The sequence below is a fragment of the Capsicum annuum genome, chromosome 11 (assembly GCF_002878395.1).
Source record: "Capsicum annuum cultivar UCD-10X-F1 chromosome 11, UCD10Xv1.1, whole genome shotgun sequence".
NCBI classification, from domain to species: Eukaryota; Viridiplantae; Streptophyta; class Magnoliopsida; order Solanales; family Solanaceae; genus Capsicum; species Capsicum annuum.
Genome location: NC_061121.1, coordinates 207,049,099 through 207,066,181, shown reverse-complemented (window position 1 = coordinate 207,066,181; position 17,083 = coordinate 207,049,099). Strand labels below are relative to the sequence as shown.

At 30.5% G+C, this 17,083-nt stretch overlaps 2 long non-coding RNA genes across 2 annotated transcripts; one reads left to right on the top strand and one right to left on the bottom strand.

Annotated features, from left to right (window-relative positions):
- Window positions 1–12,804: 12,804 nt before the first annotated feature.
- Window positions 12,805–13,501, top strand: LOC107847012. The gene is made up of 2 exons (XR_001667258.2): window positions 12,805–12,940; window positions 13,031–13,501. It is a non-coding gene; the product is annotated as an uncharacterized LOC107847012 (long non-coding RNA).
- Window positions 13,502–14,106: 605 nt separating this feature from the next.
- On the bottom strand, window positions 14,107–15,448 carry LOC124888557. The gene is made up of 2 exons (XR_007046984.1): window positions 15,162–15,448; window positions 14,107–14,764 (listed from the first exon to the last, which is right to left on the bottom strand). It is a non-coding gene; the product is annotated as an uncharacterized LOC124888557 (long non-coding RNA).
- Between the last annotated feature and the right edge of the window lie 1,635 nt (window positions 15,449–17,083).

Sequence of the window (17,083 nt, the reverse complement as noted above, 5' to 3'; positions counted from 1 at the left end):
TTGCGGAGATTGAGTGGAAATTTTTCATCGAGTTTTGAAAGGTGAGTTGTCAAGTTTTGATTTTTTTTCTTAAGATCACCGATTTTTTTGTTTGATGATTATCCACAATCTATGAAACATTTGTTGAAAAATATAAAAAAGAAATAGAAAAATATATAATACAAGGTATTGTTCTATTTTTCAAGTTACCACAATAGACTTGCTAGCATCAGATGCTTATAGCGGTAAAATAACTTAATGAAATAATGTACAAAATTTATACATAATATTGTATATAACTTAAATTCATGTATTGATAACCTCAAGCTGATACATTGGACATAACACATTTTCAAGATACTTTGACATGCATTTCTCCCAGTTGCGTTAATGTACAACATTACTCTTCATAGGCTCTATTTTATATTTTGGAGTTAAGCTTTCGATTTTGTTAAACTAAAATTTTATGATGAATGCACAAATAATGATACAACACAATTGTCACTTACGTCAGTGACAATCTAACTTTCACTAGGAATAGAATACAACGCATCTATAGATACTATGTTTAAATGATACTAGTACTCCTTATGTCTCAAACTATTACTCCTATTTCAATTTGTAATGCTATACTTTTCATTTTAGTTCCTCCAAAAAAAAATACATATTTATAATTGGAAGCAATTTAACTTTAAAATTTTCTTTTTACCTTAATAAAATTATGTATGACCATACAAATGATCAAGTAGCGTTTTACACCACAAATTTAAAAAAAAAAAACTCTTACACTTTGTGTAAAATCAAACGGTGTAACATAAATTGAAGAGGACGAAATATGTGTTTTGCATTTTAGTTCTTATTTATTCACAAAATTATATAGTAATTATTCAAATGATAATGTAAATGTAGTTTTGTAACATGAATCACAAGTCTTAACAACACAAACAACTGAGTGACAGAATATAGTAACATAAACTTATACAATGAACATAAATACTTTCGGTTTGCTCCTTTTCATCAAATGTCAAAGGGAGATCTGCTAATCATGTTCTATTAGCATGTTCTATTATTAAAAAGATTTTGTGACTAATCAGAATGGTTGTATTTGATTACTACCTTACCATTTTGGTTTCATAGCCCAATGCTATTCTGTCTCATAGCTATTCAGAAGCATCTTACCAAATTCTATTTAGATTGGACTAAATTAGTTGAGTTACTCTCAAATTTACAAATACATTTATGTATGCATACTAGTTATTAATAGCCCAACAAATATTTTTTAAAAAATTTATTTTAATTATTGTGATTTATAATATTTTTTTAAATATATAATATATTTTTTATAGATATTTTAAGCTATTAATTATTGTAATTTATAATACTTTTTATGTAATTTTCAAATAATATATATCCCTCTCGCTATCCAAACTTTTGTGGCATTTAATAGTCAATTACATTTTTTAAAATAATTTAAGTTTTAAATTATTATGATGTATAATTTTTTTTCTATTCCAATTTAAGTGTCATAATGCTTAGATAAACATAATAATTAATTATGAGTGATATGGTAAAGTTACGATTGAAGCAGCGAAGCAGACATGTCTTAATGACTCATAACAACTAATTAGAAGTGATATAAACAAATTACTATAAAAAATATTTGTAAATTTTTTTTATTAACTTATCATTTTATATCTATTTTACCTTTTTTATTAAATATTATTAATTGATACAATGCTCAAATAGTCATAATAATTAGGGGAAATGACAGAAACGACACTTTAAATTAAACTATTTCCATGAAAATGGCCATGAAATTTAAATTTCGCTTTCTAACTATTTCAATTTACTGACTTGTTCTATACTATTTCTACACACCTTCTATACAGTTTCTATACATATCTTATACATATAAATTTTTTATATGAAAATTTTACAGTTTTGACACACAATTTATACAATAACTGTACATTATTCTTACACGTTTTATACAACAATTATATAATTTTCATACTCGTTCTATGAACTGTATAAGGACTACGTAGGCAAAATGACCCAAATTAGAAAATGACTATAGAGCGGAAATAGGGCCACTATTTGAAAAGTTTTCAAACTTGGGTAATTTATTTTAAAAAGTGTTATAGAGTGTCCTTTTTCCTAATAATTAATTAGGAGTGACATAGTAAAATCAAGATTGAAACAACGAAACAGACATGTCTAATTAGAAGTACTACACAAAATTACTATAAAAAATACTTGCGAAAAAATTAAATGGGTCTCATATAAAAAGCCAAGTAAATTTAACATTAAATATTATTAATTTTTTAATACTTAGATGACTTTATAATAATTTTTTAATATTTAAATGACTTATAATAATTAATTATGGGTGATACAGTCAAATTATGGGTGAAACAACTGAAGCAAACATGTCATAAATATGTATTTTAATTTTTTATTAAATATTATTAATTTTCTAATATATAAATAACTTATAATAATTAATTAGAAATGGTATAGTAAAAAATTACGGAGGAAGTAACTTATGAAGCAGGCAGGAGAAGCAAGCATGTTGACGGAGACCTGCCTACTTCTCCTTGACAATCCCTCTTATTAGAGAGTAATTTTATATTTTTATTATATATTATTAATTTTCTAATACATAAATAATTTATAATAATTAATTAGAGATGACATAATAAAATCACAGAGGAAGCAATTTATGAAATAAGCAGGAGAAGCAGACATTGACGGAGATAATTGAAGCAGTTGAAGCAGAAATGTCATAAATGTCTGTTTCACTTTTTTTTATTAAATATTATTAATTTTTAATATGTGAATAAAATATTATAATTAATTAGGGGCGATATAATAAAATCAAGTACTAATTAAAAGTGATATAGCAAAATTACTATAAAACATATTTGTAATTCCTTTTTCAAGTGGACCTCATATAAGTCATCAAGTTCATTTAAAATATCAATAGTTAATTTATCATTTCATATTATTTTGTTACCCTTTCTATCAAATATTATTATTTTTTAATACTCAGATGGCACATAATAATTAATTAAGAGCGATATTTAATGAAGCTACGATTAAAGCAGCTGAAGCAAACACGTCCTAAATATTTATTTTATCTTTTTATTAAATATTATTAATTTTTTAATACATAAATGACCTATAATAATTAATTAGAGGTGATATAATAAAATCACGGAACAAACAACTGAAGAAGAAGAAGGCAGGAGAAGCAGGCATATTGACGGAGACCTGCCTGCTTCTCCTGCCCTTTATTTAATTAATCATTTCATATTATTTTTTACCTTTTCTATCAAATATTATTATTTTTTAATACTCAGATGACACATAATAATTAATTTAGAGCGATATTTAATGAAGCTACGATTGAAGCAGTTGAAGCAAACACGTTATAAATGTCTATATTAATTTTTTATTAAATATTATTAATTTTTTAATACATAAATAATGTATAATAATTAATTAGAGGTGATATAGTAAAATTACAAAACAAGCAAATAAAGAAGAAGCAGGCAAGAGAAGCAGGCATGTTGACTGAGAGTTGTCTGCTTCTCTTGCCCTTTCCCTCTTATTAGAGAGTAATATAGAGTGCTTTCTTGTTTTGGCTTTGTTTTAATCTGGTAAAAGCATGTCCTTTTTTGATAAATAAATTTTTATTTATCAATAGGATAAGCAGTACATCTCAAGAAGTGAAGGAAAAAATAAATACTAAGAAAATAATCTGGGCAGTATATTATCTAACATGGATCAGTTCCATGCTAATTTTATTTTTTATTCTTATAATATGTCTTTTTCTATGATTTTATAATATATTTATTTTTGCTGCTCATCTTATTCATTCACATCTTCAGATCATTTATATTTCATCATGTCGAAAATTATATTGTGTATGAAGTAACTCTAAGTGGAACGATCATGCTCGTATTTCTTTTATAGAGGTGTGTGAAATAAAAATTAGAAAAAAAAATAGATCGAACTCGCATTTAAATAAAGACGGTGAAAAAATACGATTGAGAAGTTCAATAGAAAGACAGGAAGAAACTATACTAGAAAACAATTGAAAAATAAGTGGGATAATATGAAATAGAACTGGACTCTTTTTAAGCAAATAATGAAAGAGAATACAGATTTAGATTGGGATGCCACAAAAAATAGAATCATTGCAGATGATGATTGCTGGGAGCAAAAGATTAAGGTACATCTTGTAACGCCCCGAGATCCCATCCCGAGATGTCACACGGTGCTTGGACCCCGAAGGACCACAAGCTAACCCTTTACTGATATTTGTACCTGTACACTGCATAATATCTGGAATAAATGCAGAAACTGGCCATAAGGTTCAACACATCTATAAATACTCAAAATATAAAACTGAATACTATACAATACATCGATCTGAAAAGCTTCTAATTTGACTGAACTGTGGAGTTGATGGGACAGGTCCCCAACTAACTCCGTCAACTGAAAGTAAATAAATCTTTGACTACAATAATAGAAAACTGAAACTCATCCTCGAAAGAAGATGACTCACAGCTACTTCTGCTGACTGGGACTGATCTGCTGGTGATACTCTGGGTCCTGTGCCTCTAAACATATGGTGTCAAATGAGACACCATAGCACAAATACATCAGCATAAAATGTACCGAGTATGTAGACGGGGTAAAGCTAAATGCAAGGGCTCATGCATTCAAAATATGTATAACCTAAATGATCATGAGAATACCGCACGAAAACAAGCACACATACAAGAATGCATAAATCATACTCATAATCATCACAACTCTAGAGACTTGACCTTGGATACCGCTTTACTATGAGCTAAACTCACTACCATCACTGAGATATTGAATCACTGACTCATCTGCTACTAATAACTGAGGATCTGAGTATACTTATAGCAAAGACTGAGTTCTGAGCTTACCACTTTCAATCGACAGAATTAGAGATTCAATTTTTCTAACAGATAACTTCGGAAGCTTTATCAATGATAAGAAATAGGATTATATACGAATCCGACAACAAGAATACTCAACAAATTCTGAGAAGGAGACCAAGCCTATCTGACGGGAGATTTTTAAATATGATATAAGAATATTCAACATGATCTGAGACTGAGATCAAGCCTCTCTGATAGGAGATCTTTAAATATGATAGTAAGCATCTGTATATGAGGCCAAGCCTATCTGACGGGATGGTCCATGAATCAATGGAACTATCTGAGTTCCTTACTGAGATAGACGACTGTACCACACGGTCTTGACTTCTGAAGATTGATACTGAAACTGCAACTGTGGTAAGTAGTCACTTAACCGACATGCCCCGACCTACCACAGGTGGGGTCTAACCTGTAACCCCAGCTGGAAGGGCATCAATACCATGCCACGGGTAAAGACTCACTCTTGGGTCAAGCCTCTCTGATGGGATGACCCTCACAGAAAGTCAACCTGAGGCAATATAATAATCAACCTCTCTGACGGTGACAGCCTCTACTTAAGGGGACTCCTGTATTCTGCACTGGCTATGCAATTCTGGAGTTCAGGGATTATTACTAACGACTCCGGCCTCTCTCTCTGACAGGAGGAATCGCCATCCCTTCCCTTGTTCGGTGCTAATTTCTACTCCCAACTGAAAGACTCTCACTGAATCCTTAGAATGAACACAATAAAGTTGAATCTGTTTACATGATCATGTTTCTCAAATGATCTGGCTAAAATACGCTGAGATCACTTGGTTCCATATCTGACAAAAACGATATCGAATCACGGTATCTAACTGACGATACATAGCTTGATTAGATTATTCGAATCATTTCTGAGATTAGAATTGAATCACTTGAGTTCCATTAGGACTGGGTTGAGTACAGGTCTGAGGCTAGATTACTAGTGATACAGAGATAACTGAGATTACTGAGCTTTATTAAGTTTTGCACTTGTCTGAGGATACAGAGTTCTATAGTTCACTGAGTTTTGAAAATCATGGCTCAGTTGGAATTATTGAGAAACTGACACGAGCTCTAGACAACAACTCTATTTTCGGGTATAAATACCCCTACGACTCGATAACATAGAAGTAAAGCATCATCATTCATTCAAGCATCACAAGCATTCATGCATCATTACCATTATTCAGGCATATTCACAAGAAACTCAGAAATCATGTCATATATTCAATTTCACAATCATTAGAACATCACCTCAATCCTCCAAGGATTCACAAACGTCTACTCATCATCACAACTACCAAAGGGTCACTCTAAGCGTTTCAGAATCATAACATACTTTCCCCCTTACAAACCTTACGGCGTCACATCTATCATTTAGGAAATATAAACCTCTATTCATCATCATGATTACCAAAGGATCATTCCCAATATTTAGGGGGTCATCAATATCAATTCATCGTCACAAACTACCTTAAGGAAGACATGTTATTAAATTATACCTCATTCAACGAAGTCTTGTATCAAGTACTTCACACCTATATCGGTCTCGACATATATCTAGATATCACAAGATTTTGGGAAAACTTCACACTATCATGTCATTACTCTCTTGCTAACCACTTAGCATGTATCAAAACTTAAAATAAATCAAAGAGCACTCACTTGGGAGATTTACCGCTATTTTGTCTCAACTTACTCACTACGGTCTTTCGGCAACCACTAGACATGTCTAGTTCTACACCTAATCGGGGATTCCATGTTATTATTATGGCTCATTCCGCTCACTAAGGCATTTTATTAAACACTAGGTGTGCATGGACTAGCCCACAACTTGGGTTTCCCTTTTAACATACTACAATGTCCCTCTATGCTTCACCCCGGCCTTTTATCCAACCTATGGGGTGCATACTCCGGTTATTCAACCATATCTACACCCTAATGTCATGAACACCTCACATAGATACCAACTCCAAAAGGGCTCATCACAACATCACATAAATTCCACATACTAGGATCAAAGACCATAGATCTTGCAAACAATCACGAATCCAAACTCAACAACACAAGTAACATCAACTTCAACTCATACAAATCATGGAATATCACAAGAATCAACATCTACATACCTGGGAATTTCTTTTCTTGAAGGCTTTTAAAAGGAGTTCTTGATTTCTCCTGATCTCTCTTGAATTTTATGAAAGGAAAAGAGAGTATTTTGATTTTGGAAACTCTAATTTTTGGGTGGAAGAGATAAAAATAAAGTTGAAGGCCCTTGGCCCGATATTTATAGAGCTGGGGGAGGATGTGGAAAAGACCAAAATGCTCCTTTAAAATTTGTCTAGAAAATTCCGATCAGGGTCTGTGACGGTCGACCTGACGGTCCGTCAGAGGGAGTGACGGTCCACCAAGTCGCCCATCACTCAAGTTACAAAACTGGGATGTTCTGTCTCGGAGTGACGGTTCGTCAGTTTTTTGACGGTCCACCAGATCATCCGTCACTCGGGGTCCAGGAATGGGACATTCTGCCTTGGTCTGATGGGCCCCTTGACGGTCCATCACTTTGGCCGTCACATGATGACCGAAAAAGAAAGACACTGACTTGGTCTGATGGGAAACTTGACGGTCCACCAAAGACTTGGTGGTCCGTCAGATCGACCGTCAAACCTGTGATTCCGACAACGCTCAGTAAAACGGCCATAACTTCTTCGTTCGATGTCAGATTTTGATAAAATTGGTATCGATGGAAAGCTTGTTCAATGCTCTACATGACTAAAAGTAGAAATTAGAAAAATTACACAATATTCAAAGTGTTTCATTCTTGGGAAGATATTTTTGAAATTTTTAGACTCAGATTTTTTGCTTTGCTGGATACGCTCTACGGCTCAGACTAGAAGAGAAATTTGCGGGGTATTACACATATCTTGTATTATTCTATAATTCTTTATTATTTCCCTCATTATTTAATTTACTTAAGTAGTTTGTTTTTTAATTTTAGATTGATTATCGATATATGAGGTTTAGGAATAGAGGTCTTTCTCTCATTGTTATTGCTATGACGTATTATTTTCTGATATTGTCACTACAAAAAAAAGAACACGCATCGTGAATTAATTAAGAATAAATTTTTGAAATTGAAGTAGATTTGAACAAAAAAAAACAAATATTGTAGATAATTTTGACAAAAAAACACTTCATTAATTTCAATGATGAAGAAAGTGATGACCTACATGATATGAATTTTCTTATGTTTTTCAAGTCATCACTGAAAAATAATTTTTAACTGATGATATTGAAATCAGTAGTCAAGTAAAAGGAGTAAGACAAAATCTGCTAGAGAGGAACTACACTATATAGTTGAGTTAATGTCAAGTAAAAGTATTGTTAAATCTCATGTAGTAGAGAATCTCACCATCGATAAGTGTATAAACTTTTTGGCAAGTATTTTTGAAATTATTGTTCCGTCTGAAATGTATAACTATGCAGTGAACTTGTTTCTAAAGAAAGATGTCCGTCAAATATTTCTTAAGATAACTATTGATGAAGCTCAAAAGTCTTGATTGGTATATAACTATGAGTTATACCTTCTTAAGAAACTATGAAGAATGTATTCATTTGATTTAAGTATTTTTGTTGTTCTTGTACGTGTGAACCTTATACGTTGTGATTGTATGATTAAAATCGTTTTAAAATTGAATTAATTGAATTTATATGTATTGTTGTATGTTTATGTGTATTTTATACATATGCATGTTCTGTTGATTTTCACTTACTAAATGAAAGATATAAAATGAGATATGAATTACATAGATTCATAGTACATTTTATAAATTAAAATATGTTGATGTATCCACCTCAATCTTGTTCTTTTTTCATTTTTACAATTCAAAATTTGTACTAGATTGTACGATTTACTCTACTAATGTGAGAATTATGAAATTTTTATACTTCCATACTTTACTATTGTGAGGTGTTTCTGATTTTCAGTTAAATGAAGAGTTTGGATATTAGTATATCTCCTGATTTAAGTGACTTATTAGATGAAGAAGGTGAAGAACAAAAAAAAGTTTACAGAGAGCAAGAGAAGGAGTGGATGACTTTGTGTCAACTAGCAGGTAAATATATTTTGAGGTATTGCGAAAAGTACTTATGTAAGGAACCTTGTTGTACGTCCAAGCGCTCCGAACATATATTTATTTAAGAGATATTACGAGAAAATAAAATTCATTGTTATGAAAAATTTCAATTGAAGAAGGCGGTGTTTATTGATTTATCCAATGACTTAATTGAAAATATGGGCTTAAACTCACTCGTAAAATTTACACACGAAATGCTAAGCATGTTTTTGATGATCTGTGCACATGAAGCGGAAAATCAAATGATATAAGATATCTTTCAACATTTTGGAGAGACGATTCATAGACACTTTCATAGTGTTTTAAACATCGTTTCTAAGCATTCAAGAGATATCATTAGACCACATTTAAATTATAATGATGGTGTAGGAGCTCACACGCCATGTAACGAGCGATATATGTCTTTCTTTAAAGTAAGTTTCTCTTTCTTCAAATATATACTTTATTATACTTAATATTTAATTTCTCTCATGATTTTTTTCTTAAATTTATATGTGTATAGATTTTTAGGATTACATTGGAGCACTGGATGATGCACATGTTAAAGTTAGATTGCCACAAGATCAAGAAATTCCGTATATTAGTCGTAAAGGTTATCCAACTCAAAATATTCTTATGGTTGTAGATTTTAACATGTGTTTTACATTTTCATGAGATGGGTAGGAAGGATCGGCTCATAATAGTTGCATATTTCGTGAGGTTTTTCGTAGACAACTCAACTTTCCACATTCATTAGAAAATAAATATTATCTAGTTGATTCTAGATATTCTCATATGAAGGGAAGTCAGAAAGGATGGAAAAGACTCTACGTCCAATTCAATGTTTCTTACATTTTTCGGACACATGAATCCTTACAGAGGAAATTATGTGAGATATTACCTTTCTCACTTTCGACATGGTGCAACACGATAATTGCGGGAGTCAAGGAGACACATTGAAAAATTTTATTATTTGCATTCTTCTTGTAGAAACATAGTAGAACGCATATTTGGTGTTTGAAAAGCGAGGAGATTTATTTTACGAGACATGCCTTACTATAATATTGACACCCAAAGGAATATCATATATTATGGACATTCATAATTACATTAGAAAGAAGTGCAATGTGGATAATGCATTTTAAACGGCTGAAAATGAAAGATATATTTCATCGATTAATTCTGATGTAGGCACAATTTCAAGTGCTAACAATATAAATGGCGAAAATATGAGTGAGAAAAGTAATTTGCATTAGGTGGGACTTCGTGATATGATTGCTAATGATATTTGTAATGCTTAAATCTTGTATTAATTGAATATTTTCACTTTTTGTATTTATGATGAACTTACCTCTATCCATATTAGTGATGGTTTCGAAATTAAAAGGGCGTCATGCGGAAGCTTAGAGTTTGCAAATCAAGACGGTGATAATTCAGATGACAAATAAAAATATACTAAAAATATATTATTGATATTATTTGGCCAGTTGGTCTACACATAAAAACTAATATTAGAGAAAACATAAAACTATTGGGAGAAAATCTCTCCCTAAATAAAACTCTTAAACGATTACATTGTGGATGCTACTATATTATGGTATGAGAAGAGTTCTATTTATGGAGGTCCAGAATCATTCCTCCAAGAAAGAGGTTAGTCAAATATGAAAAAGAATTATATTTTTCTTTCAGAAAAAGTAAAAGTAATTATGATATTACTTTTATTTATTTATTTTTAAAAGTAAAACTTAAATTTAGTAAGAAAATCAGGACAAAAATCCTAACAAATCTCTCCTTTTTGGCTTGATTTTCTTGACTTGATCTACCTTTTTCATATGCATGAACTTCATTCTTGATATAATTTTTATAACTGTTGCTTGCCATGGTTAAAAAATAAAGTCTAAAATATCATGATTAAAAATGTGTTAAAAATTAATATTTTATTTTTATTTTTATTTTTAAAGATGTAGCAACAGGAATGTTGAAAATATAATTGAAACTTGTTCTCTACATGTAGTTGGACAAAAATCTTCATTATCATCCAATTGATTGCAGCTTTGATCTCTACATGTCCTCAATTTGAACCATCGGATTATTGAACCATAAGCTCTGATACCACGTGATAGGTATGGAATTGAGAGGGCGTCATGCGGAAGCTTAAAGTTTGCAAATCAAGATGGTGATAATTCAAATGACAAATAAAAATATACTAAAAACATATTATTAATATTATTTGATCAATTGACCTACACATAAAAACTAATATTAGAGAAAATATAAAATTATTGAGAGAATCTCTCCCTAAACAAAACTCTTAAACTACTAAATTGTGGATGCTATTGTCTTATGGTATGATGAGAAGAAGGGTGTTCTATTTATGAAGGTCCAAAATCATTCCTCCAAGAAAGAGTTTAGCCAAATATGAAAAAGAATTATATTTTTCTTTCAGGAAAAGTAAAAGTAATTATGATATTACTTTTATTTTCCTTTCAAAAAAAAGTAAAACTTAAATTTAGTAAGAAAATTAGGGCAAAACCCCTAACAATTAGTACCTCTTTTGTATGAAACTTCTAATTTATGAAATATGAATTTTTATACATTATTCTCTTTCTTTAACATATTCTTTTAAATTTGGATAATTATTATTGCACAACATATGATTTTTTCTATGAAAAACTAACTCATCAATCAAGATATATGGAGAATGCTCATTAAAGACATACAACTTCATGGACGATTAGTGAACGATCCATCTATATGTCACAACGTAATATTTGTATTCGACAATATTTTAATAGTGATATAGTCATTACTCAATCAACAAGTAATATATTTTTCAATTAAGAGTCATTTTATCAAACAAATAATATTTCTTGCTATTTATCTATTAATGTAATTATAATGATTAGTAACATATATATTTTGCTTGATGATTACTCTTTTAACCAAATAAAAAAAAAGGTTCTTTAGCGCACAAATTTAATGGTCATTCATGAAAATATTCTTTTTCTCTCTCTTTCTATGTGTGTGTGTAGAGAGAGAGAGTTAGTAAGTTAGTTAGTTAGTAAGTAGTTAATATTGAAACTGAATTAACATATATATTAATTTTAACTTGAATCATTTTAGAAATAAAAATTTATAATAATCAACCCTATATATTATTAACAACTTTAAGAGTATTTTATACATTTTAACAAAAAGAAAGTGCTTAACAACACTTATTTACCAAACACATCAATGACTTTTTTTAGTTTCAGCACTTTTATTCAAACAAATAACTGCTCATTTTTTAAAATTACTCCTTTCATTTTATTTTACTCGTCTCAATATGACATTGTACATTGATTATGAAAAATAATTAATAACATGGCTACTTTACCCTAGTATCCTTATTAACTAATGTTTACATTTTAATTTGGAGAAAAAATAATTAATACTAAGGGTAAAAAAAACTTGTCTTATCTTGATTAATGAAAAATGACAAGTAAAATGAGAAATCAAATTAGAAAATTTGAAACGAGTAGAAATGGGACGGAGGGAGTAATTTTTTTGGTTAAATTTTTTAGATTTTATAAATCAAAAATTAAAAATGTCTTGGACAAGAATGGACCAACCCATTTAATAACAATCCAAATACAAAAATAACACCTACTATTTATAATTTCTACCCGATCCACTTCAAAAAATAAAGTGAAAAATATATAATGTCAGTAGGATTTCTAAATTGCACTAGTTTTTCCCATTTGTTACCCCCGCCGTTGTTGCAATGTTTTCATTTGTCCACCATCAGTTCACTCTACTTCAACTTTGGGTGATTAATAAAGTTCCTTGGCCTCCATTGCATGAATCTTGTTGTAGCTTGCACAAGTAAGTTCATTCCTTGATTTCCTTTTGCTTTCTGTTGGCTAATGATAATCCTTGTAATAGCCTTAAATACTTAGTCTTAATCTTTTTCAGCTGTGTCATCCATTGGACGGGTTGTTGTCCTGATTTTTAAAATGTATCGTGGGATCTAGTTAGAGGAACAATGGTACCTCTTCCATGTAAATAACACTATCCACCCTTCTCTATAATACATCGAATTTTGATGTACTTATATCCCTTCTACTCTATAGACATGATTGATACGGAGATAATTGAATGCTCGAAATCAGGATTATTTGAAAAGTACATTGTTTCTCAGGTTCTTGAAGCTTTATCAGACCAGCAGACCCCCTTTTTTACTGAGAGTCCTTTTTTGTTGGCTGTTGTAGACTAGGCTAATTAGCTGCTTCACAGTTTTTGTTATCATGTTGATATGTAAATATAACTTCTTGTAAAGCTTAGCTTAAGCCTTTCCAGCCTCTTTACCTTTTTGCTGGTGAACGTCTCAGATAAGGGCATTGTAATTTTTCACTATCAACTATTCTCTTTCCTGTTGCATGTACCCATTAAACTGATGTGAATATGAAACTTTCATTATCTAGAGCCCAATCAGCAAAAAAGTCAGCTAACTGATTTCCTTCCCTGAGAATTTGTTGAAATTGAACTTACTTGCCTGAAATCAACTGTCATATTTGTTGTATATGCTCTGCTATGCTCCATGGACAGTCCCAATTCCTTGTAAATTTTGCATTGTCAAGTATCTGTCTGCATTATAACATTTTCATACCTCATATGATTGCAATGTTTTACTGCATTTAGGATAGCAATTTATTCAGGTTCCATATTATTAGTGTCTTTTATTATAGCCCCCTCAGCATATATTAAATTTCCTCTATCATCCCTTAGGCAGAAGGCATATGAACTACTTCCAGAATTCCCTCTTGAAGCTCCATCCGTATTATACTTCACTCATTCTCTCTTGGTAGCTCCCACAACACTGTTGTAACTCTTATTGTAGGCTTTAACAATGCAAAATCCCTGGCCAATCAGCTGAGAAAATCAACTTAGGTTTTCTCATATTTAACAACATTCTCATGTTCCTTGTAATATTCAAAATCATTCTTTGAACATTTACTTCCTTTTCTTCATGTTTTTTGCTATTTCTTATCTTTCACAACTCCCAAATGATGAGCCCTGATAATTCTTTAAAATACATTCTCCCTGGGTTTTACTATAACTGCCCACTATTGAAGAATTGTTTCTCTTAAGCTTAGTCCGTGAATATGTATACCTACAAAATTAGCAAAGTAGGACCAAGTCCTGTTAGTAAAATTTGATCTCAGGAACACATGAGACATAATCTCTTGTGCTGGATTAGAACAAAACCAACACCTTGATGGACCTTCAAAACCACATCTCCTAATATTATCATCCACTGAAACCTTTTCCTTCCACAATCTCCACATGAGAAAAGATATTTTAAAAGGTATGCCCTTCACTTAAATATCTTTATATGTATCATTAACCTCTTTTTTTTTTCCTAACATATCGCCAAGCTGTTTTTATCGTAAAAAGACCTTTAGCCTCAATAATCCAGATTGCTTTATCCTCTTCATTTTCTTGGCCAGGTGGTTGTATCTTATTAAGCATATGTTGAACAATTTCCTCTGAAAATAGATACTGCATCACTTTCTCATTCCATTTTTCATCCTTTGTCAACTCCTTCATCTGTTGATATCTGACATCCTCCTCCACATTTTTCATAGAATACAAATTTCTGAACCCAGTCCAGTTATCAAATCAGATATTTGCATTCCCTTTTCTAACCTGCCACAAGATATTATGATCAATAAGGTCTCGAGTAATCTAACACTTTCAAAAACACTTTTAAAAAAAATTTTAAAAGCCATTTTTTCAGCCTATCCAAACGGATTCTAACTCTAATGAAAGATTTATGAATCACAAAGTATCTATTTTTTAAAAAAAAAAAATCTAATTGAAACTCTTATGATTTATTCACAAAGCCAGCAAATCAAAGGAATCCCGTCAATAATAGAAATAAACACCAATTGGAGCAAGGTTGGATCTCTTCGAAGAATATTTGCCTTCTTTCGATCCCGAGAATGTTTCAAATACGATAGAACAGATTCAAAATCACGTTCAAATTGAAGGATAATATAAGATCAATCTATTTCTCACGTCATATTCAAAAGAATAGCCTTACATATAAGCATATTATTTCTTATTCAAACCACCAAACCATACAAAATCCAAATAATTTTTTCAATGCTAAATATTCAATTATTAACTTTGGTTTATTAGTTTTCTCATAAATATATTTTTTTGTAGGGTCACAAATACAGATATATCCAACTAACAACCTAGAAAGGAATTTCTTGTCCTCTGGGTGGAAAGTGCGACAACGGATTTTCCTCATTCTTTTCGTTTCATTTTAATTGATATCTTACTAAAAATAAATGTCTCATATTAGTTAATCACTTATTAAATCAGAAACGAATTCATTATTTTTTTCATGATGCTCCTACAATTAATATATGTACATTAATTGTGAGCAATTTTAATTTCAGCGTTCAATCTTATACCCAATGAATAACATTAACATTGCGACAGGGCAAAATAGTAAAATTTATCATTCAATTTATAATTTTTTAATCACCATGATAAATAAAATGTGCCCAACTAAAATAACACAGGAGGAATATTGCATATAAGCAAAAAGAATTTTCATCCGCTGATACGTATTTATATTAGAGCTCGATTCACCTTTAAATTAAGCATCGCAAGATTTATTCTCGAGGTGGGGCACTTTCAAGAAGATTTCTTCTATTTACAGGAATTCAAATATCGAATTCGAGACAACTAATTAAAGATAAAATGGATTTCAAACATCTAGACACAATCCATATTTATATAAGTTAATATTCCACAAGTGCACTTTATATCCAACTTCCAATTAAATTATTAAAATAAGATAACTATAAATAAAATAAATAATGTGAATATGTGGGTCATATTGAAATTATTTGATGTTTGAGCACGCTATTAAAGCTATGGGGTCCTTTCTTTTTCTCCTTTCTTTCATTTCTTTTGGTTTATTAATTTCATATGGAGTATTACGTGTTTCATCCAACTTTTTTGGTTCTTTTTCATTATAATGGTTGATTAGTTACAGTGTAGTAGTAATAATTAATGTGCAATTATTAGGAAGCAGAAATGGTATCAAATTACCCAACATGCATTTTTGTCAAACATAAAAATGAGTAGTTATGATTAGAAGCGGTATACGGGTGAGTCGGATCGAATATGAGGGTATCAAGACCAATTAAATAAAAATGAACAGATTATTTGATTCGCTCACATTAATTAACAGAGATAAAAAGAAAATGAGTAAACTGACAAATAATACGAATAATCATATCATTTGTATAGGTGAAATACAAACTAAAGATCAAAATAAATTTAGATTTCAGAAGCAAGAACTCATAAGAAATAACAACCAAATAAATAACTTTTGATAGTATGAATATTCATCTTATCCTATGGGTGTCAAACGGGTCGGGCCGGATCGGGCCGGTCCAATCAAGAACTGACCCTTCTATTTTAACTGGGTTGAGGGCCGGTTAAGGGTCGGTTTTGGTGCTAGACTGGGCCGGGTCCCACAGTAAAAAAAATTAAAATCCATTCAAACCCGGCCCACTTAATCCAACTCAATCAAACCCACCAAAACCCGGTTAAATCCGTTTAAAAAATAAATAAAAAATCCAATATACACTATATACACTACAATTATATACACTCCAATATACAATATATATTTTTTTAAAAATATATAAACAATTACACATATATACGTACCATTCAATATATAATTATATATGACTATACGTACTGCTTTAAATAAAACATATACTATAATAGTATAATATATATATATACACTACAATATACATATATATATATATATATATATACATACATATACCAATTTATAAAATATATACACATTTATACGTTAAATATATACGCTTATAGAAGATATATACACATATATACGCACCATTCAATACTTATGTACTACTTGTCTACTTTAAATAAAACATATACTACAATATATATATATATATA